The sequence below is a fragment of the Acartia tonsa genome, chromosome 11 (assembly GCF_053477335.1).
Source record: "Acartia tonsa isolate MP-2025a chromosome 11, ASM5347733v1, whole genome shotgun sequence".
In the NCBI taxonomy this organism is placed as follows: Eukaryota; Metazoa; Arthropoda; class Copepoda; order Calanoida; family Acartiidae; genus Acartia; species Acartia tonsa.
In genome coordinates this window covers 15,423,122-15,446,624 of record NC_137270.1, presented here as the reverse complement: position 1 = coordinate 15,446,624, position 23,503 = coordinate 15,423,122, and the positions used below count along the sequence as shown (strand labels likewise).

General features: G+C 31.1%; 2 protein-coding genes across 5 annotated transcripts in view; both read left to right on the top strand.

Moving 5' to 3' along the window:
• Positions 1 to 23,503, top strand: part of LOC145332239 (sorting nexin lst-4-like) — a 491,682-nt gene that overhangs the window by 80,151 nt on the left and 388,028 nt on the right. The gene's annotated exons all lie outside the window — the stretch shown is intronic.
• Positions 1 to 23,503, top strand: part of LOC145331526 (uncharacterized) — a 167,294-nt gene that overhangs the window by 14,345 nt on the left and 129,446 nt on the right. The gene's annotated exons all lie outside the window — the stretch shown is intronic.

The following is a 23,503-nucleotide window of genomic DNA, read 5'->3' as shown; positions in this document are numbered from 1 at the left end:
CAACTTTTTTCAAATGGGGAAAAACCGGTCAAAAAATTGTCTGATCTGCATGCGTCTAGTATTGTTAGAAAGCTTATGACCTAAGCTTTCCATTTATAGTTTAAAGTATTGATAAAAATTATTTTAAGGGGGTGTAGCATCCCCCAAAGTCAAATGACCAGAGTGGGATAATTTCGGTCTATGCCACCCACCTCTCTTTAGACCGATTTTTGACCAACTTCTAACCAACTTAATGGGACCAAGACAGGCATCAACCTTAATGCCATAGGTGTTATTAGCAACGAAAATATTTTGTAAAAAAGTTATTAGAAGTATGTTTTTTTAGGAAGAAGAAAAAAATTGACTGGAATTTCTTCTATTAAGCATTTACATAAGTGGCTGTTTTTTTTGGCTAAAAAGTGATACCAAAAAGTATAGTTCTCCATATTGGCTATTAAAGTAGCCAGCTGGTTCTGGTTCCCTGGTAAAGGTAGGAAATTTTTAAAACCATTTTTGAAATGCTTATGCCTTGTATGTTAAGGTCCTAAAATATGCACAATGTATCTCAAAGCACAAAAAACTATGTAAGAAGGGGTTAATTGGGTCAAATCTCTTTAACATTTGAAAAATCATTTGTTGATTTGTATTTTTAGCTATCTAAAGATGGTGTCAAAATTGTCTTAGCATATTGACTGATCTTATTTTTATATTTCGTGTACTTGTAATTAAAATTTTAAATTGGTACTATTTTTATGTAGATTCAATCTATTTTAATCAAGTGCTTACTAAAAACAACAATATTTTTTCTATTTTATAATATAAAGTAGTAAGTTTTTTTTGTTTTTGAAGCTAATCTCGGAAAATGCTAGTTGGAATTAGTTGAACTTTTTAGGGAAGGTTTATACGTGCCTTGGGTTTCTTAGCTATTCTGAAAATAATGTTATCCTTGTTATATAGGCGTAGCTGCTCTAAATCTAATTACCTTATAAGGTATCACTGTATGCTATACTTTCTGAAAACGAAAATTTTATGCCATTGATTTAATGATGATATTTACTAAATAAAAAGTACTTCATTTACAAAATAGTTATACAATATTATTATTATTGCTGCGCTACTTATCGCCATAATTGTTCTTGTTTTACTGATAAATTAAAGACAGATGTTCCTTGCGTATTTTTTACGCACCTTGTGCGCCTTACAGAGCGACAGTAGTAAAGTGTACTTGCGTAATCCACTTTTAGGCATACCAGGGACGAAGGGAACATTGGACTGTAATTTAAGCTGGTACTCAAAGTTTTATACCCCCATTTTCTTATTCATTGGCTCAAAGAGTAATTTTTTTTGGCGAGGTTTATTTTTTCCATAAGGAAAAAGGATAAGAGGATGAATACTCACCCCTTTTTCATGGTAAAATACTACTTCCCCATCCCTAAATTTAGAAGCAGACGAAAATCAAAAGCCGGCCAGGGCTTTTTGTAAGTCAATCATAAATAATAATGTGAATAAAAAGAAAAGCGATATTTAGCAAACAGCCGTGGGCGGTCAGAATCAGCTGAATGTTTATTATGAAAAAAATTTCCCCCTTTTTAGAAATGGAAGGATTCATCTTTCATGAACAAATTTTTTTAAATAAAAATAAAATTCTATGTAATTTTTAATTAAAACATTAAAACGAAAATATCTAATCTAATATTCTTGCCCTAAATATAGAAATAGTAAAAAGTAAAAAAATATTTTTTTTTAATAATTTTTGATCCTCCCATTTGAAAAGTAGTGGAATAGCAATAAATTTTAGCGCGGCAACAGCGCTGAGTAGGCCTCTAGGCCCACTGCCTATTTTCGCCTCTAGTTGCTTCGATTCCTCTCTTTTATTTTTTTCTCTATGATTTTTTCGAATGATTTTTCTTAGTTTGTTTGAGTTACCCTCTCCCAAAATAGCCAAAAATGTTCCCTGAAAATATAAGAGGTTTTACTGTAAATATAACCATATTGCTCCATTGGTTTGCGATTTCTTATGGTACCAACACACAAACATACAGCCAACCTCTTACTTTATATAAAGATAAGCAATCGAAAAATATAATTAGAAAAAAGTTAATTATCAAGTATTTTTGAGTTTATTGTACAGTCTTTCAAACATGTCATTCATGGATCTTAAGGGATAAGACAATGGACAATAAATTTATATACATTCCCAATGATGAAAAACAAGATTTCCTCTTTTTAGATTAAAATTATTGGTTGAAACGTTTAGACACTAGTTTTGAACTAACCAATAAAATTCATTAAAAGTACCCAAAGTTTTTGAACTGACGATTAAGTTCCGTGGTTTTAGAACGTTGGGTACAAGTGCAATTTATAGCACAATGTCCCCAACCTCCCTGAGAATATTACAAACAAACATGTCTTTAAATGTATGGGGTATTCTTTTATTCGACCTTTAGCTACTGGTAAAGAATTTATCTTTCTATTAGAAATAAGCGAAGCTACTCTACAAATATTTGATTGTTTTCCATATCCGTCCTGTTCGAAATGTTTTCATAATGGATATAGAACATACGTGGATATTGTGACAGGGGAAAAATTGTCGTCAATTTAGGTTGCTAACATGGACATCAATTATGGCCAGTTAGTTGGAGGGAAGGGGATAGGGTTAAGGGTGTTATCCAGCTACAAGTTAAACTTTATCAGAGTACATGATAATCTGGTGTAAGATCCAAATGATAGTAAATCTATTATTTATATTAATAAACATAGAGCTTTTAATTTTTGTAGGACTATACAATTCCCTTTTTTATTTGACTGAACTTAAAGTCATTTATTATAGAAAACACTGCTAAAACGTAATTGTCTTCTTTGTTTTATATGTTTCAAGTGCTGCTTATGGATATTGGTATCCTTGTTTTAAATATTATCTAATTTAACTATCTATCTATCTAATTCTTCTGACCAAATCAACTAATTTAGACCTAATATGTTTCTATGATATAGATATCAAACTTGTTGGCAGGCACGCTCTACGAAACCATAGAAAAATAGTTTGTAGAAGAGATAGGACATTGGGGGATAAATATATCCGCAAATTAAAAGTTTATGTATGCTATATATTGAAATATGATAATTTATATTTTAGTTAGAAAAAGAAATAGTATAGTTTTTTTTTTTTTGGGGGGGGGGGGAGGGGGTACATTTTTTGCAAGGGTCGAATTTTCATGGTAGGTTACTCAGTGACTCACCCTCAAAATAGTTATAATTAGCTTCACTGTAAAGGACATAATAAATAACTTAATTCAAACGAAGAAACCATGATTCTAACCTATTATTCTATGTCAATAACAATACGATTTCATGGAATTAGATTTTGAATGGAGAAGTTATTTATCCCATGTCATTGTATGCCCAGGCCATAACAACCGTAATATTTCCTAACAGTGGGACACTGCTGGCTACCAGGATTATTTTTGCCTAGGCCTTGACTACCGTAATATTCACTAACAGTGGGACACTGCCAGCTACCAGAATTTTTGTATGCCCAGGCCATGACTACTGTAATATTCCCTACCAGTGCAGTGTGACACTGCTAGCTACCAGGATTATTGTATGGCTAGGCCATAACTACCATAATATTCCCTAACAGTGGGACACTACTAGCTACCAGGATTATTGTATGCCCATGCCATAACTTCAACAGTGGGACACTCCTAGATACCATATATTAATAATATTTCATAAGTCCCTATAAAAAGACAAAACACAATTTGCTAGTAGTTAAAAGAATCTCTGCCATTTGGGGCAGGTAGTTGTCTAGATTTTAGATCTATAATCTTTCAGTGAAAAACTATCTAAAACAATGTAAATTATATTTAAGCTTCTAACCTCTTTATGGATTAAACAAAGTTTCATGAAATAATTTTGTCAGATGCTATCCTTACTATTTGAGGAAAGTAGTTGTCTGTAATATACACCTATTATTATACATTGATTAGAGTTAAAAGGTCCCAATATTATACATTATTATGGTATCGCTGTGCAAACATTGGGTGGCCAGCCAAATAAAACGTTTATACAATCCCTCAGTTGGTGTCTATTAAGTTAATTTTTATGTAAAGGGATGAAAAACTAAGTTTTCATAATTCTGTTCACTGCCATTTTCTATTAGAAGAATGAACTTATTTTGGTATATGTTCGTATGCTTCAATATCTAATTCAAAATTAGGATAATTATATATGTATGTCTATATTTTGTCAGAATTGGATATCTTTTTTGATGTATTCCCTTAAAGTGATGTTTTTTTTGTTTTGTTTGTATGCTTTTTACTTTAGGGTATGTTAGGTTAAGTTATATGAGTTATAGAGTAGCTCCGCATCAACAAGCACTTTAAAGGAACGAGAATTGCGGGTCAGCTTGTAATGTAACATAGAATACAATCAGCTGTGCGCGAAGCTTACCAATCTAAGATTGGGCAAAGGATTCTCACTTCCAGTCTCCGTGTGCATCTGAGTCCTAACTTCAGAGAATCATGGCTACAACAATAACAACTGTAAAGGAAAAATGTATTATATAGTCTATACCAGAACATGGCAATTTAATTTGCTATTATAATTAGATGGATAATGTGAAAACACCTGGTATGTCCTGTGCACTATGTGAAATAATTAGTTTAATTTGCTATTATAATATGATGGGTATGTATGTGACAATGCGAAAACACCTGGTATGTCCGGTGCTCTATTTGAAATAGATAGTTTAGTTTGCTATTATAATAAGATGGATATGTGTGTGATAATATGAAAACACCTATTATGTCCTGTGCACTATGTGAAACAAATAGTTTGAGGGCAAAGAATGATATTCAAAAACAACAGAAAAAAATAATATACCCCATACTTCATAGATTATTCATAAGGATAGACAAATAATTAGGTAGTATGTAAAACAAATTTGTTTAGAAGGCAAAGAATGATATTTAAAGACAGATAAGAAAAAAATATACCCCATAGATTATTGATAATGATAGACGAATAAGCAGGTAGTAAATAAAACATAGTGGTATGAAATCATAGAATGATATATTAAAACCCCATACTTCATAGAGTATTGACAAGGATAGACGAATAATTAGGTAGTATGAGAAAAAATCGTTTGAGGGCAAAGAATGATATCCAAAAACAACAGAAAAAAAATAATAAACCTAATACTCCTTAGATTTTTGATAAATTTAGAATTACATACCTATTACAAAGTTTCACAAGTAATATTGTATAGTTTTATGAAAGTTGTCTACAGAAACATATAATGATTATAAACGCCAACAAAAAAGTATAAAATTTAGGATTTTAGGATGAAATAGACATTTACGTTTTAGAACTGTTTTGATTCCAATGGAAAAGAATTTGATACCTAGCTCTTAAGCATAATTATTACATTATAACTTTTTAAATTATATTATTGTTAGTTTAATTTTAAGGTCTGTTTTTTTTATGTGATTAAGATTTCTGTGTGGATTTGTTTATGTGTGTGTGTGCGCGTGTGTGTTTATGATTTCTGTGTGTGATGAGTGTGTATGTTTTAATTTATGTGTGGAATTGTGGTTTTCTTTATCTTTCTGTGTATAAGAAAAAAAGATGTCAAGAATTCCCTTCAATTTAAATAGAGTTGACTATCCCCCTCCAGCAATTTAATCTCTTGTTATAATTTAAAATGTCCGTCTGTCTGTCTGAAACAGTTTAAACATTATAAAAATAATAAATATATCCTATTTTTTTCATTATAAAATACATATTTTAAAAACAAAAAAGTAGAAAGGTATGATGCTGTGAGTATTGGTGCAAAAAATATGACGTAACAAAAAAAATTAGCCAATGAGAGGCCGTAATTGACTAATGGTAAAATTTATAGTTGCCTCTCATTGGCTAATTTTTTTTGTTACGTCATATTTTTTGCACCAATACTCACAGCATCGAAAGGTATTTGTCCTGTATAATTAGGAAACTACTGAACTTATTTAGCTTTTCTCTTGGGTCCAGAGATGATTTAAGACTCTTTTGTTTGTGTTAAATACTTTAGATGGTTTTAGGCTATTTTTCTGCTCTATATGAAATGGGCAGCATCGCTAGTATAGAATAGAATTGTGGGAGGGTTATCAAATGGTACACTCAGCTTTCAGGGGGAAATTGCGAAAATAATTTTGAAAATGTTTAATGAACTGTTGAAGTAAATAATGATTGGCATATGCGGTAATGGACAAAGCCGTAGTGTGCCCACAATCACACAAAACAACATAATGTTATTTTTGTAAAAAACTTTTTTACGACATTTTAATGTAAGGTCCAACAACTAAGAATAACCAAGAGGAGCCAATCTCTCATTTTCTGTCTTAACATCTGGGTCATTAGGTTTAGTATCACCCAACAATCAACTGTTTGATTACATGAACTTTGTCTGGAAGTCCTAACTGTGTATGGTAACGAGTTGCGCCTGTTTTTGGGATTGAGGCATTGCCCAACTTTAATTATTAATGTCACACATTAGACATACCAGCAGTAGAACATTTTAACATCTTTTTAAAATTCTATTGTCGCTGTGTTATTATTGTGCAAGATCGAATAAACGCCAGATAAATTTACCATACACCTAAAGCCCCCGAGGACGCAAGTGCTGGTTTTTAATTGAAAATTGCTAAACTAAATTTGCTATTACCAGTTTACATAATTACCTTTCAAAAATGGCATTTTTAATTTTCAAGAAACATTTAGATAAAGATTTAATTTGGTGGATTTATCTTATTTAATCTTAACAATTTTCAAAATTTAAAAAAAATAGCAATCTTTGAATTAATTTGAGAAAATTTACCCTTTACATTTAAGATTTTATTGTTCTCACACCCTTAATATACTTTAAAATTGGATTTGGAGGGGGGCTACCCCACCTACTACAAATAGCATTAAACCTTCATATGACCAATAGGTATATTCCCTAAGATACAGAGCCCAATCGGTCCAGCGGTTAACGCGTTTTAGAGCAAATTTATGGTGATAAAATATATTTATTGATATTTATGTTTTTAATTTCAGGTAAGGAAAAACAAAAAGTCTGATCACGGAATACAAACAGATTAGTTGAAATTAAACCAATGTAACTGGACAAAGTGTCTAAAAAATCAGCCATGTAACGTCATAAAAATGAGGGAGATGAGATAAGAAGTGCGAAAGAAAACCCCTAAAAAAGTGATGAAAAGTCCCTAATTTTTATGACATCACATGGCTTATTTTTGAGACAGTTTACTAAAACAATACATAACTTTTCAGTGCTTAAATGCATAAAAGGAATAAGTTAATGTACGTACAAACGGACATATTTTAGTTATAGAGAAACTATAATCCTTATAAGCAAACTGAATACAGCACTGTAAAAGATGGTAAATTTTTATGGTTCACATATGTTCTTAAAATACTGTGTGTTTACTTAAGAATTCAGTGATAGGACAATTGGCAACATATTTATCTTATAAAAGATTGTGTTTTTGGTATACTTTATTTATTGCGAAAAGGCATTTTAAACAAAAACTATTTTTTTTCAAATATCTTTCAGTAAATTTCTTTTTATCTCACATATATTATACAGTCCAAACTTTTCCACCAATGGTATGATGTACATAATGGGTGATTTTGTTTATTATAAAAGGCAGCAAATAACTGTTTACTAAACTAGTTCTTAATTCCTAAATAGAATTTAATATTTGACAATTTAACAGATCAATAGGTAAGCTCTAAAGAACGCCACATTAGCTGAATAAGTGAATATACAAATATGCAGAGAAAACATTATGTTCATAGGTAGCGGAGCTTTAGAAGATAATACGAGTCACATACTTGATATTTTGTTTAAAGGATATGTAATGCTTAATCATTGCATTATATAACTATTTAGCTATTACTTAAATAACTCTTGATAATCACCAAACTGGTTTAGTTTTCTATTGTAGGGAATAGTTCATTGGATTGAACAAGGACTTTTTTGATTTTGAATATTCTTCTTTGCATGGTTTTAGGCTATTTACTGCTCCCCTTTCTAAAAAATAGAGAACCTCTAGATGCCAGGTCGAAGCCAATAATGTTAGGTATTCAATTATTTAAAGTAGTAAGGTTTTTTTGTCTGTAGCTTAAGATTTTAATAACAACCGAACCGATGAGATCTCCCTTTCAGGGAAACTACACATAGGCCTCGTGATGGTTCGAGTCTATTTTAGTAAAATAAAATACTTACAGTAATAGTGGTCAAATTAGATTTCATAATTATGATATATGGGTGGATAATATAATTGTTTATTAAGCTCAAAGAGAAGCTTTGCTCCTACAAAAAAGCAGCAATAAGCTTTTACACCCTATTTTTGTTTGGTTATACATTTATACAACTTCCAACAAATAAGATGACCAATAGTAGTATAGAAAGGGTTGTACATATTTTGATTATTTTGGAAATGATGTAGTTTAAGGTTAAATTGCATATTTGCTGTACTTATCCTTATAAAATAGTAATAGGATGTCTTTGTCTGTCGATTTGCACTAATATTGATCTTCTTTACATTTTAGCTCCTCAGTGGTCCTGGGTAGGGTTATTTATATTTTGGTGGAGGGTAACACTCCCCTAGGGGCGTAGCCGCTATTAACTATTATCCTTATACTAAAGTAACAGGATGTCAGATTGTGTGTCTGTGTGTTTGTTTGTACCGAAGTATCTCGCTAACCGCTGAACCGATCGGAATCTCCTTAACAGGGTAGATTCTCATAGGTCCCGGGAAGGTTTATAAACACCACCCTCTCAAGAGAAATCACAAAAAATAATTTTTTTACGTTTCTCGATTTAACAAAGAGAGTTCGACGAAACATAAACGTCAAACGCAACATAGACATATTTAAATATAAAAAAAACATTTAAAGTGCCACTAGAGGCCTCTAGGGGCGTATCCGCTAGTAATAATTAAAAGGAACAAATGTATATCTAAATTACAATATCATAAAAATTGTACCTAAAATTGAGTCTGATGGTTGATCATCTTAGATTGTAATACATACAGTACACATGAATATGCCTATTTTTATTTTCATTATAGAGAACTTAGAAATAGATAGACAGGGTATTAACCTTTATGTCTCACTTTAAATTATATGCTATTTAGAAAAAAATCAAAACCTACAATATTCACCCAAAAAATGCTTTACATTAATCGAAATATTATTTGTTGCAACAGATTTCTACGTACCCTAATAAAGTTATATATACTTATAGTTGGATAAAATAACGAACCTTCATTTACCACCATTACCAAATCCTCTATCATAATACTGGATGAAAAATTGACCAATAAATAAGATCCATATAAGCAACCTAATTTGACGACAAATTCTCCTCATTAAATGTATCTACCTATATACATCAATGTTTGACATCACTGCTGGAATATGCTTTACATCATGCTATACATGATTTATCAGTATGACTAAGAACCGGATATTTATGGTAACAATTTTATAATAACAAATAAGTCTAATACTAAACCAAAAAGTGTTTTTCCATTTATGCAGTGTAAAGTTAAATATTTTATTCAATTATTTTTCCATTGCATTGATTAAACCAAAAAGGGGGAGGAGAGATTTGACTGTAAATTACACTGGTACCCAAAGTTTTATTACCACGTTACTTATTCGTTGATTTTGGGTACTTTTATTGAACTGTGATTGGTTGGTTCTAATCCCTTGGAGTTTAAACTTTTCAACCAATGATTTTAATCTACAGAAGGGGTAATTTTGTTAATTATTATTTGGGATGTACATAAGTTATTGTCGATTGTCTTATCCCGTAAGATCCTTTCATTCAATAAAAGACTATTTGTGCGGTTTGGAAAGAACATATTGAACCAAATGGGCGTAGCTAGTTAACTAAGCTATGATGAATTTATATTTTTCCTGTGTATCTGTAAATCTTGAACAAACATAATAAATTAACTTAAAGACCTATAAGGCACTTCCTAGCTGGGACGTCCAAGCTTTTTATTTTGACGGGGTATAAATGAATGAAGGGTTTCAAAGGTTTGGGGAGGTAAAATAAGGATTTTAAATTTGAAGGTGAAAACCCCTTTAGAAAGGAAGGGATAAATAGTTTGGAAAACACAAAATGTTGTTCTTGTTTTTATTATGCTTAAAAGAAATTTTAGATTCATGTTGTATAATTATTAACATACACAAATAATATACAAAATATTTATTGAGCATGATATGCTTTAAAATTATCAGAATTATACAGCTGTTCCTCAAAATTAAAATTTAGTTTAGAATAATTATAATAAATTATAAAGCAATTTAACATTTTTTTTTAGATTTTACTTTCCATAGTTGATTAATTTTGGGGGTAAAATAGGGTGAGGTTATTTTAATGTCTTATCCCTATATTCCTTCTTATTTTTATCAGATTAAAAAATGATGTACTTTTGAATAAGCTTCAAATATAATTAAATCCTTTCCTCTAATGAGTTCTTTCTCAAATAATTTTCATCCATCCCCCAATTTCCATTTATTTGAAGTATCCCTATTCTCTTAATATAACAGCTACTCTTTAGTTTACCATTTTATCCATCTTTGTACATAGTTTATAAACTGGTTGATTTGGTAACTGTTTATTTGTGTTTTAGACAAGAGATCATGAATGACAAGTATTTTAATATTCAATTGAATACTAGTTATAAATTAGGCTTTATTTTTAAAAAATGTAATGGGCATTTTATGAAAAAGGCGTTTTTTGAGATAGGCGTTTTCTGAGATGGGCGTTTTTTGAGATGACCCTCCAGTAGGTTGGGAGGGGAGAGGAAAAAGGGGGAAATCGTTTTTTAGCCCACTGTGTATTTTACTTTCTTAGAGAACATTCAAATCCAAATAATAATATATCCATTAACATGCATGATATTTCTAATCTAATTCTAAAAGCAATCAAACGAAATGAAAATTATATTTTCCATTGTCCAATCCCTCTATTCCTGTGAAGACTGTAGCCCAAAATTAATTCATCAAATTCAAAGTATCCTAAAATGATAAATGGCATATCATCGCAAGGTTAAATTTCATGTTTTTCTTTTAAACATGGATGCCATATTCAAAATGTTATACAATACCATTTTATCATAGTATTTACGAAAGGCTTTTCTATAATTTTAAACTTTCATTGTGAATCCTGAAACAGTGCAAAGAAGTGATAATATTTTTCTACTAATAAATGTATAATCCAGAACACTGTCTGGTTCTAGTTGTGGGAACATTTTTCGTCTGCTAGCAAATTTGCTTTCTGCTCTATTGTAACGACTAGCTGTGTCAATATTTCCGACGCTATTGGCTGGTGTTCAAAGACCCAATTAAAAGTACGCCCGTCTAATCTATTACAGTATTGTTCTTCTGTTCATACCAACCTTTGATTTCATACCCTTTATCCATTAGTTCTAATAACGACTTTTGTTATGGCAAAGTTATCACATATTAAACCACCCAGACAAATAATACAAATTGATGTGGCAACCCTATTTAAAAACCAAACCTCAAAGTAAGGGCGGGTTGTTGTCAGTCTAAAAATATGGTTTTATGCATTGCATAAGGCCCAGGAAGGGAGAGAACAATGGACTGCAAATAACTCTGGTACCCAAAGTTGTATTACCACGATGTCATATTCGTTGGCTCAAATCTTTTACTAGTTTAGATGAATTTTGATTGGTTGATTACAAACATAAAGTATCCAAACTTTTCAACCAATGTTTAGTTCTACAGAAAAATGTATAATAATTTATCATCCATTGTCTTATCTCTTAAGATCCCAGAAAAAATGAATCTTTGCATAAGGATGAGGAGAGGACAATGAAAATCAAACTAATCTGCATCCCTGTCTTCTCCCTATATATACTAAAAGCATTTTAAGAAAATAAATTTTTGGCTCCTTTGTCCATGCCTGTATTCCTGATAAGACTTTTGATTTGGAAGATTGTTTTTGTTTGTGCATAGTGGCCAGCTAGGAAAAACATTTATCAAATTTTACGTATAGCTCTCAAAATGTCCACGTATTTTTATATCCATTCGTTCATATAAATTAAATTCTCTTAAAAATTTTATATATAAAAAAATTTACTTAGATTTTATGTTAACTATAATCCCTGTGAGCTGTGTTTATTGATTTGCTGCGTTTTGGGTGGGTTTTCTTTACAGGGAAGAAGGAATAAGAAGAAAAAAACCACATGTATAAGATTAAAATTGGTTTCAAAGATTTAAAGGAAAATTTTTTATATACTAAAGTAGTTAAACGTACTTAATATTATTCATTGGGTAAAAAAAATTGGATGCTTTTTTTGAATTTTGATTTATAGTGTTTAATCTTTTTAACTAATAATTTCAATCTACATAAGGAGTAATTTTGTTAATCATTATTGGGGATGCATATAAATTTATCCACCATTGTCCTATCCCTGAAAATCCCTGCTTAGAATAGGTCTAGGGCAGGATTAAGTAAATTTTTCGAGATGGAGAAAAATGACTACCATTCAGAAAAAAATCAATTTATTTAATCAGGTATCCCTTGAATATCATGCAGAGAAAATATCTTATTTAGCCAAAATAAATTCCTTAAACTTTCATTAGTAGATTTATTTAAACTTTTATAAAAAATATTGAAACCAATCTAACGAATATACATGTCTGCGTACTAAGACCTTGAAAACAGCTTAATCGATGACTCCACAAATTTCAATAAAACTTAACATTGGTCATTTTAGGATTTATACTAATTTATAGATGAAATACCCCATAAATTCCCCCACAAAACCCTTTCTTTATTTTTTGTCTTTATATTATTAAAACAACAAAATAAAGGAGGTTCTTTTCCCCATAGCTTTTTTGAAAATATTTGTGAATTTTAAAGATATTGATTTTCTAGACAGATTAGAACTGGTTTTTGCTTCGTGGAAAAACGGGAATTTGGGACCGCTTAAGAAAAGCTATTTGATTTAAATCAGGGCTCGGCAGCTGCGCGTAGACCCCAGTTAAATCGTCGTATTATAACTTCAATATTCAGCTGGATGTCTAAACCTGTTTCTTAACATAAGACGGTTTTAGTTTGAGGCTTATGAAGGGCTGTCGCTGGCTGCCGAGCAATGGTTTGAATATAAAGATTCATTCCCATATAAACAACCCCTTAAATAGTGGATGTAAATATTCATTTATTTCCCTGGTATCTCATTTATATCCCTGGTATGATTTTAGAAGATTTTTAATTTTTTTTGGAAGATTTTAGAATTTTTATTAATTACTAAAAGAAAGAAAAATTATACCAGGGAAATAAATGAAATTTAAAAACCAAAATTAACCACATTTTACTAGCATAAAAATGGGTTTTTGTTTAAATGAGAATGATATTCCTGTCCAGTTTTTTGTTTAGGAATGAATATTTCTTACCCTCGTGAATAAATGATGACCTATCGGTCCATCATTTATTCCCTCGGGTAAGAAATATTCATTCCTAAACAAAAAACTGGACAGGAATACCCCATTGTCTGATTGATTTCTTTAAGTTAATCCTATTTAATCAGGGAGGGAGGGGACATTGGATTGTAAATTACACTGGTTCCCAAAGTTATAAACCACGTTATCTTATTTGTTGGCTCAAAAACATTGGGCACTAGCAATGTTCAAAAGTTTCAATCAATAATTTTTAAATAACATTTTACTTCATTGGGAATGTACATTGTACATCTATGTATCATTAATTGTCTTATCCCCTAAGATCCCTGTATTTTGACAAGATTGATTGGAATTTAAAAATGAACAAAAAGCAATAATCATTTTACTAACAGAAAACAATTAGCTTAAAATTTATAGCAAAAAAAGAACTTAATTTATCATTTACTATAAGAAACAGAGAAAGTAAAAAAGTTATAAATATTTCTGTTTTCTATTAAAGGTATATGTATACTACTAGTGGGACACCCTGGGAGGGAGGGAGGGGACATTGGGCTGTATATAATACTAGTCCCCAATGTTTTTATTAACGTTTTCTTATTTCGTTGTCTTACTAACTTTAAGGACTTTTATTGAGTTTTGATTGGTTGGTTCATGAAATTGGGTGTTCTAATGTAATTAATGTAAAGAATGGGTAATTCTGTGTATCATCATGCAAGAATGAACATTGGGCTGTAAACCAAACTGGCCATACATTTGTGCCTGTTTCGGGCTAAGGCATCCCCCCCCCCCACGCTTACTATTTAAGTCGCACATCTCGCATAGCAGTAGCAGGCAAACTTTTAAGGTCTTTAATTATGACGCGGTGTTGCCGAAGATTGGGCCCTATCACCTCCGCGAATAACAAGGATGAAATAAGACCAAATATAAACATAGTAAAAACAAAATTAACAAGGATGACAACATCCATAAAAGCGAAGCACTGAAACGGCAGGACAAACGGATCTGAATAATCAGAATATAAAAGTATAAGAGTCAAAGCAAAATTGTAAGTAAATTTGTTGAAAAACTGCTTGATATAGGATAATGTTTAAGGACATACTTACATTTTTAGGACTTGATTATAGAGTTGCTTCGCTTATAATATTGTTCTTTGTTGTCTCAGGAATTAATATACCAAAAATCAGATCAAACGGATAAATAGTTCACATAAAAATTAGTTGTTTAAAAAGTAGAAAAATCAACATGTTTAAAATGGACGTACGGACATTCTGGTAATGATTATAGAGTTGCTACGCTTTCTAAATCGTACCTAACTACTACAGGAATCATCATGCAAAGTTTGAAATCGATAGGACAATTCTAACATGCCTAAATTAACGAATTAAAGCTATCTATCTCGGACGGACGGACGGACGTACGGACGTACGGACGGACGGACCGACCCTAATTATAGAAAAGCTTCGCTTTTAATAATCAAAATGAAATCAGAATCAGCATTTTAAGAATGACAGACTAAGTAAAGTATTACAGTTATAGAGTAGCTATGCTTTAAATCATGGAGGGAGCAGAAATTGTACTGTAAATTACAATGGTATCCAATGTCTTTAACCACGTTCGTTGACTTAAAAACTATGGGTACTTTATTTGCATTTAGTTTGGTTGGGTAAAAACTGGGTAATTTTATTTATCATTTGATTATATTCCTATATCTTCGAATACAATACCTAAATGAAGATTAAAATTTCTCTGATCTTAATTAGAGTGTATTAAAAAGCAAGCCATATATAGAGATAGATTTTTGAGTGGTCTAATTAAAAACAAAGCTATTCTTTGGTTAAACTTCACCAAATCAGGCCCGTCCATAACGGATAGCAATGTCAAAATTGGGTTTAATAAAAAAATTTGCGTTCTCCTCTTAGAAATAATTTTTTTTCAATTTTGAATATTTGTAACCCACCTTCCCCCGACAGAACAACTATTTTAGGTTAGGTTAGGTTTTAGGCTAGGGGCTAGGCAGGCAAGGGGGCCGAGCGATATAAAACTTATAAATTTTCAAAATTTAAAAAAATATTTCTAAGAGGATATTACAAAATAATTTATTCATTAACAAAAAATATAATAAAACTAATAGAAAATCATCATGTCCGTTTTAGGTTTTTATTAGTTATTGTTGCGCTACTTATGAACATAATTGTATCCGTTTTGAACATTTTACAAGATTAATGGCTACTATTAAACAAAAACAGCTTTTTAAAAGACTTATATTAGCTTCGCTTCTATGGATGTAATTCTTGGTATTAATTTTAATAAGCCGCTAAGTAATTAGAATGAAAGTAGGTCTACTTAGAGATAGTTACATTTTGCTAAATCACATTATTTTTAAACTGCCTCAAAAATTTAACTATCCATTTACCACTAAATGTGTCCTAATGCTTCTATGTCAAGCTCTTGATATAATTTTTAATTCAGAGGGAATGTCTTGACCTAAATACACTCTTCTTCTTTTTAACTCCTTCTTTCTCGCATTCTTTTCAATATCCCTTTCTCTATCTCTCTCTCTTTCTCGCTTACTATCACCCTCTCTTTATCTTTATCACCTTTTTTTATATCTCCCTTTTCTCTCTTTATCTTCATCCCTCTATTTATCTTTATCTCTTTCTCTATTTCTCTCTCCCTATCTCTATCGCCCTCTTTACATCTCCTTTTCCTCTCTTTATCTCCCTCTCTCTCTCTCTCTCTCTCTCTCTCTCTCTCTCTCTCTCTCTCTCTCTCTCTCTCTCTCTCGCTCTCTCTCTCTCTCGCTCTCTCTCTTTCTTCTTTGTCTCAGCTAAACATTTCAAATTAAAACATCTTTGTTATTTGGCCATAATCGTCGCTATTAGCTTGTATATAAATCATAAACATGCGGTGGGAGTTGCAAACCCCCCTCGATTTCGAAATTTAGTAGAACTAACTACCCATTTTTCGCCAATCCCCCTGGAAACACCCTCTGTATACCACTGATTTCAAATAACATTTTTGTATTTTGCAATCTTCTCTAATGTAAGAAACCTAAAAATAAAACAGATGATATTCTTTAAGCAAAACAAAGCTTTGATTAATGAACTTTTATTTTTCATCATTTCTAATAATAGAGGTAGAATATATAGAGAGATAATTCAATAGATAGATACAAAGGTATTGTAGTATTGGGATATCCTAATAATGTTATACATAATAGTTATTGATCGCATCGTATTATAGACATCTTTCCACAAATATTAAAATGAAAAAAAATAAGATTAAATCCAGTTTTGTTAGCCCCTTTATTTTTATTTAAATATTCGTGGAAGATTGTTTGTAATACAATGTTAAAAATGATTTTTCATTGTGGCTTAGAACCGGTTCCATTCTAGCGGATAAAAATCGGTTTTGAAGCCATACTGGAAATGAGAATTGAAAACAAAACATACATACAAGATAAGAACCAAAAAATATATCTAAAACATCTAAAGAGAAATTGAAATATAATATAAAAAAATAAGAAATTATAGATAAAGAAAGCAAGAAAGAAAATAATAAGAAAGTTATAGATATTATAGATAGCTTTAATTAAAGCCTTCTAAATTTTAGGGGAAAGCCACAAGTAATCCAAAAGAGGAATAAAACCAACCCTTTAATCCCATATCTTGATATTTAATTGTAATGGAATACCTTATAAGGAATTTTAATAACCTGTTTAGGATTAAATAGTCCCACTAGAGAGTGTTTAAAATAGATAATTTTACAGAAAATTAGTTGCTTCCTTCCCCTATTTACTAGAAAGGAAGGGCGTTGGATGTTCATAAAATAGCTTAAAACCACCCCAGGACATTTAAAAGCTTTCCAGAAAGTGCAACCAATTTGGACCAATTTTCAAGCTCTTTATCTTGAGACAAAAAATATGCTAGAATTGCTTGAAAATATGAATACAGAATGCAACTATGAATAGAGAATTATAATTTTTTTGAAAGGACAGACGTAGATGTTCTACTTATTATAGATCACATAATTATAAATGGTTTTTATAAAAAATATTGAAAAAAAAGTATTATAGTAGTATAAAATGAATTAATTAATCTGTTTTATGTATAAAAGAAATACGTAAAGCAAATTTGATAAATAATTGTTAAATGTATTGCATTAGTAAGCATACTAAATGTTAATACTCTATTTTATAAATCTTATGTGTTGCAACTATGTATAATTTGGAATTGTTTAATTTACTTCTAGAGAAATTGTTTAGGATAATTTATCTTGCACTTCGAACCTAGTAATAGTGTCTAACTTTTTATCTTTGTGACGTAACAAAAATCGAAGGATGAGAGGGGAGGTGGGAAAGGAAACCCCTAAAAAAGAGATGGATTTTTGTTACGTCACAAAGATAAAAAGTTAGACACTATTACTAGGTTCTTGCACTTCTTTATTTAGTAGAGCTCATATTTTATACTTAGGATCTGGTAGACAATTAGTACTCCAACCATCGGGATATTATATATTTTATTTAGGGAGGGAAGAGACATTGGGTCGTTTATTACACTAGTCCCCAAAGTTTTACAGTGACGTCTTTCTATTCGTTAAATCAACAACTTTAGAACTTTTATTTAATATTGATTAGGTAATTTATCAAGCTGAGTTTCAAACGTTTCAACCACTAATTTAAGAGGCACAGAAGGGGTAATTTTGTATATAATCATTGGGGATTCATCAGCGATTGTCTTATCCCTTTAGATGCCTGCATCATATTTGTCTTTTTGTTAATGCTTATTTTTTTCTAATCTTCCTGATTTATGGATGTTGATTGTCATTCCCAGGACCTATGAGAATCTGCATTGTAAAGGAGAACCTTATCGGTCATGCAGTTAGCGCAATCCTTCGGTTCACACTCACAGACATCCTGTTACTTTTTATTATAAGTAAGGATAATCGCTTAAATACCTGAGTTTGTATATGATTGAATGATTTAGGTTTTAGCCTTGCTCCGACTATTTTAGAAATTATCACGGTGCAATAGGGAACAGCCAACTGCGAAAAACAATTTACCAACATTAATTGTTACATTGACTTGATTTTAATTTCCTTTGCATAAGAATCGCAGCAATAACAAGCTAACTATCCTAATATAAAAGAAACAGGATGTATGTTTGTCTGTGTATCTGTCTGTCTTGCTGACCGCTGTACCGATATGGTTCTCTTTTACAGTAAAGTTTCTCATAGGTTAAGGGAAGGTTTATAATCATATTTTATGGAATCTACTTCATCTATTCAAAAAATATATCTTCCCTGGAAAACATCCCCAAATATTTGTTTTACTTTTTCCTATAAAGAAATAAAATTGAAAGTGTATGATCGTTTAACTCCCTCCCCCCATTACTCAAGTTCCCCTTAAAATGGACTCTAGGGGCATAACGCTAGTATTTCAATAAAGCAAAAAACTTGTTCATTTAAAGAGTTTATGTTTCAAACTAATTAATATACAGAGAAGTCATCTTTTTTAAGAGTAGCGTAAAGATTTTCCCCCAAGTTCAATATTCCCTGTATTTCTTGTGAAGATTTTACTTTATGTATGGTGTGTGTTTATTCGTGTGCTTTTTCAACAAAATTTTCGGGGATAAAGGGATAGGACAATGAAGGAAAATAATTATTTATCGCAACGTGTTATAGTCAGCTTTCCGCGTATAGTAACGTAAAAAATATGAGATTAAGTCCAGTTTGTGTGACCCCGAGGTGCCTAAGACCCGGGGTAACAAATTAATTAATAACTTAATTTAATATTATTACTATTACTTTATTATTTGTAAGAGACTGTCTTTAATACGATACGATACATGGTTTTTCAGTGAGGCTAAGAACCGGTTCTAATCCAACGGATTTTTATCTGTTTCAATGTTTTATTACAGTCACAGCAAGATAATACTAAGATAATGATAATAATAATTAAAGAAAACAGTAGCTTGTTATACAGTAATATAAAATATAAGGTTTAATCTGCGTATACAATTGATATACTTTAATCTTTTTTACCTATCCCCTTTAGCCCTGCAGGGGGGTTTATGCGGTTATTTTTCCCCCTATGAATGGTGTGTGGCTTTGTGGGGATGTTTTTTTTTGCACGGAAAACCACCAAAAGAATATCAGTCTTCATACATTATTACTAAATAATTCATCTTAATTGAAAAAAAATCGATAAATCAATTTAATAAGGGAGGGGACAAAGGTACCCAAAGTTTCGTATGCTTAAATTTTTGGGGACTTTTGTTAAATCTTCATTGGTTGACACAAACTAAAAGTGTCTTATCTTTCTTAACAATAGCGTTGATCTTACTTAAATTTGGTTTATAATAATTGGAAATGAACATCAAATTATCGCCCATTGTCCTATTATTTTTGGTCTCTAAGAAGATTTGACAAAGGTTTTTAACCTTTTAAATCCACTTGCCAAGAAGAAAAAGAAGACATATGACTTAATTACTAACAATTGTAACTGGCTAAAATAATGTACTTCGCGGGAAAGTATAAACGCCATGAATATGATCATTGAGATATTTTCTATGCATGAAAACAAAGTTAGTAAACAAAGTCATAATCATTTTTTATCTTGAGCTTTAACAAGCGCACACTATATTGTCCAAATGAGTTTTTATTACTTAGATATTACACCAAATTTTCATGTACTCTTATAAAGTGAAATTTGTAACAGGCTAAAATAACGACATCCCCCATCCACCTACTGTATTATCGAACTGACCAATAAATGACAGGAAAAATAGGAACCTTAATTGACGACAATTTCCTCTTGTCATGATATCCACGTATATTCTTCATCCATTTTTGTCCACAAATAGCGTAGCAGAAACAAGATTACATAATTTCATTAGATATGAAGCAAGATGTTATAAAGTATAGCGACCTTTAAAGTTTCTGCAGTTAATTTTATTTTTAGTTTGACATTTATCTCCAAAAAGGATATAAATAGAAACCATTGGGATTGAACGTAAAGGCCCCAAGAGGCTAGGTGCGCAGCAATTCACAATTAATTACTTTCTAGATTAACTTTGGACTAAATATCATGAAACAAACTCATTTCACTCAACTTTAGGCTTAAAATGCAAAAAATAAAGGAAGAAAGTTAAAGTCAGGAAAAAGGAAAAAAATAAAATAAACAAGGATGACAACATCCATAAGTAGTAAAGCACAAACATATATATTTTTACATTGCTTTATAGACGGATAGACGGACAATATGGGTTTCAGAGAAGATGCTCAGCGAAAAAAAAATCATTTCAGGATTATTAGCGAAGGTAATCCTCAAAAAATCATCCATTTATCTTATGTAGCAGCCAAGAAACATTACATTACAGACAGACTAACACACCTAGTTAAGCACTAAGTAGATGCTCATTGGTCATATAAATTTACATTACTAGGAATAAAGGGCATACAAAATTAGTAATAGATTAGCTTTGCTCCTACTAATCTTTTGTTTTTATGTTTAATTTTAGTTAAATTTCTAATATTTACTATGCTAAATCATGCAAAGGGCAAATAAATCATAAAATCTTGTTTTTATTGATTTTCCATACATGAATACTATTACTTATACATGATATAAAGGCAATGAGTTCCAAGGTTGAGATAGAAGGGGTCTTTACCACCCTAATATTAAAATATAAATATTTTCTCGTATTCATTCGAATCCGGTGGATAGGAACCGGTTCTCATTCATACGAAAAAAACTAAGTCTAGCATCGTATTATATCCAGCTTTCTACTAATATAAAAATGTACAATCATAAGATTAAAAACAGTCTTTATTAGCCCGTGCCTTCGGCACCTCGAGGCTAAAAAAAATGGTTTTAATCTTATAATTGTACATTCTAAATCCGCGGAAATCCGTTTATAATACGAGGAAAGAAATAACTATTTTTACCCCCCACCCCCCTATAAGCAAATTGACCTCAAAGGTTTTTTTTATGGGGGGGGGGGGGAGGGTCACCCTTAAATAACTGGAATAGCCCCTTTATTTAAGAGCTTGTAGAGATTATTTTAATAAATTAAAACTTTACGATGTTGTTCTACCTTTCGTTGATGTTAATTTTGCAGTCAATTCAAATGGATTTGAAGTCCTATAAAAAAACAAATAATAAAACTGTACTTATGTCCATTAATATCTCGTTAATGATCTTTTAAGTATTATTATTTTGCCTGTTTTACTTTAACCATTCTTGTTTATGTAAATTATTATTTTAAATATTTTTAGGCCATTGTGAATTTTTCAATTGACTTCACGTAACCTAATTTTTTTGAATAAGCTTGTGTGTGCATTTCTTTTATTATTCACACTTACACACACACACACACACACACACACACACACACACTTCTACAGACACACACACACATACACACACAAACACATACACACACACAAACACACATACACAAACACTAGCACAAACACACACACAAACTAAATGTATCTTTTACACACTGAAATAGATTCTAAAGGTATACTCCTAGGTTTTTACGCTATGTCATCGCCCATAATAAACAGATTAATATCCGCAGGATTAAAACCGGTTCTCAGTCATACTGAAAAATCATGATTCAGGGGCGTCCAAGCTTTTTATTTTGGGGGGGGTAAATTTTTTTTAGGGGGGGGGGTAAAATGGCGCGCGAAGCGCGCCGCAATTTTTTTTTACCCCCCCCAAAATTTTTACCCCGGGGGTAAAATTTGCTTGGGGGGGGGGGGGTAATTACCCCCCCTGAAATCTGTTGGCAGGGGTAAATTTAGTTTACCCCCCCAAAAATTTACCCCCGGGGTAAAATTTTTGGGGGGGGTAATTTAAATTTTATTAAATATATAGTATTAAAAATATCAATATCTTTCACCCATGGAGTAAAATTTCTTCATCAAATATTTTTTCTTTGGATGAATATTACGTATTAGGGGATTACAATATTAAGTTTTAGCACTATAATTTTTTTTCTTCAAAAGCTATAAATAGGTTAACTTTGGTATTCTGTTTTCTAATAAAGATATCAAAATGTCAAATCGAAATAAATTTTTAACTTCAAGAAACTTTTTAAAATTATTTCTTGTGTTAAAAGTATCTCTTTAAGCTCACACACAGTTACACACACATAAACAAAATCACACACACACAAACACACCGCGGATTTGCGCTTTCAATAGAAAGTATAATAATAAAAGCATTTGCATTTTAGAAAACAATTTTTCAAAACACTTTTTTTGCCCCAGGAATTAAATGTATTATGTCTTACGAAAAAAATATTATCTTTAGTGGCTCTTAATTAATTTGTTTAAACAGCTTTGTTTTTTTGATACAAACATTTTGTAAGTTGTTAATAGCGACGATCTGACCGTCCGACTATCCATCCATAATGCGTTTTCCACCCCTTCCCTCTACAATCTCTTTTTTACGTTGATGTAATACAATATCAGAATGTTTTTCTTGCGGCTGATCTGCTAACATCTAGAGGCTTTGTATTTTTAAACGCGAAGCTTTTCTATAATTAGGATCGTTCCGTCCGTCCGTAACGGATAGCTTTTTTCGTTAATTTGGGCATGTTAGAATTGTCCTATCGATTTCAAACTTTGCATGGTGATTCCTTTAGTAGTTAGGTGCGATTTAGAAAGCGTAGCAACTCTACAATCATTACCAGAAAGTATAATGTTATAAGCGAAGCAACTCTATAATCAAGTCCTAAAAATGTAAGTATGTCCATAAACATTATCCTGTATCCAGCAGTTTTTCAACAAATTTACTTTAATTTTGGTTCGACTCTGATACATTTATATTCTGATTATTCAGTTCTGACACAATACAAATGTTAATGTCCGTTTGTCCTACAGTTTCAGTGCTTCGCTTTTATGGATGTTGTCATCCTTGTTATAATTATATTCTATAACCCTTTTTAGAAAAAAAATTGTGTTTTGACTATGCTTAACAAAATTATATTTATGCTTTTTAATATTTTTTTTTACATAAATC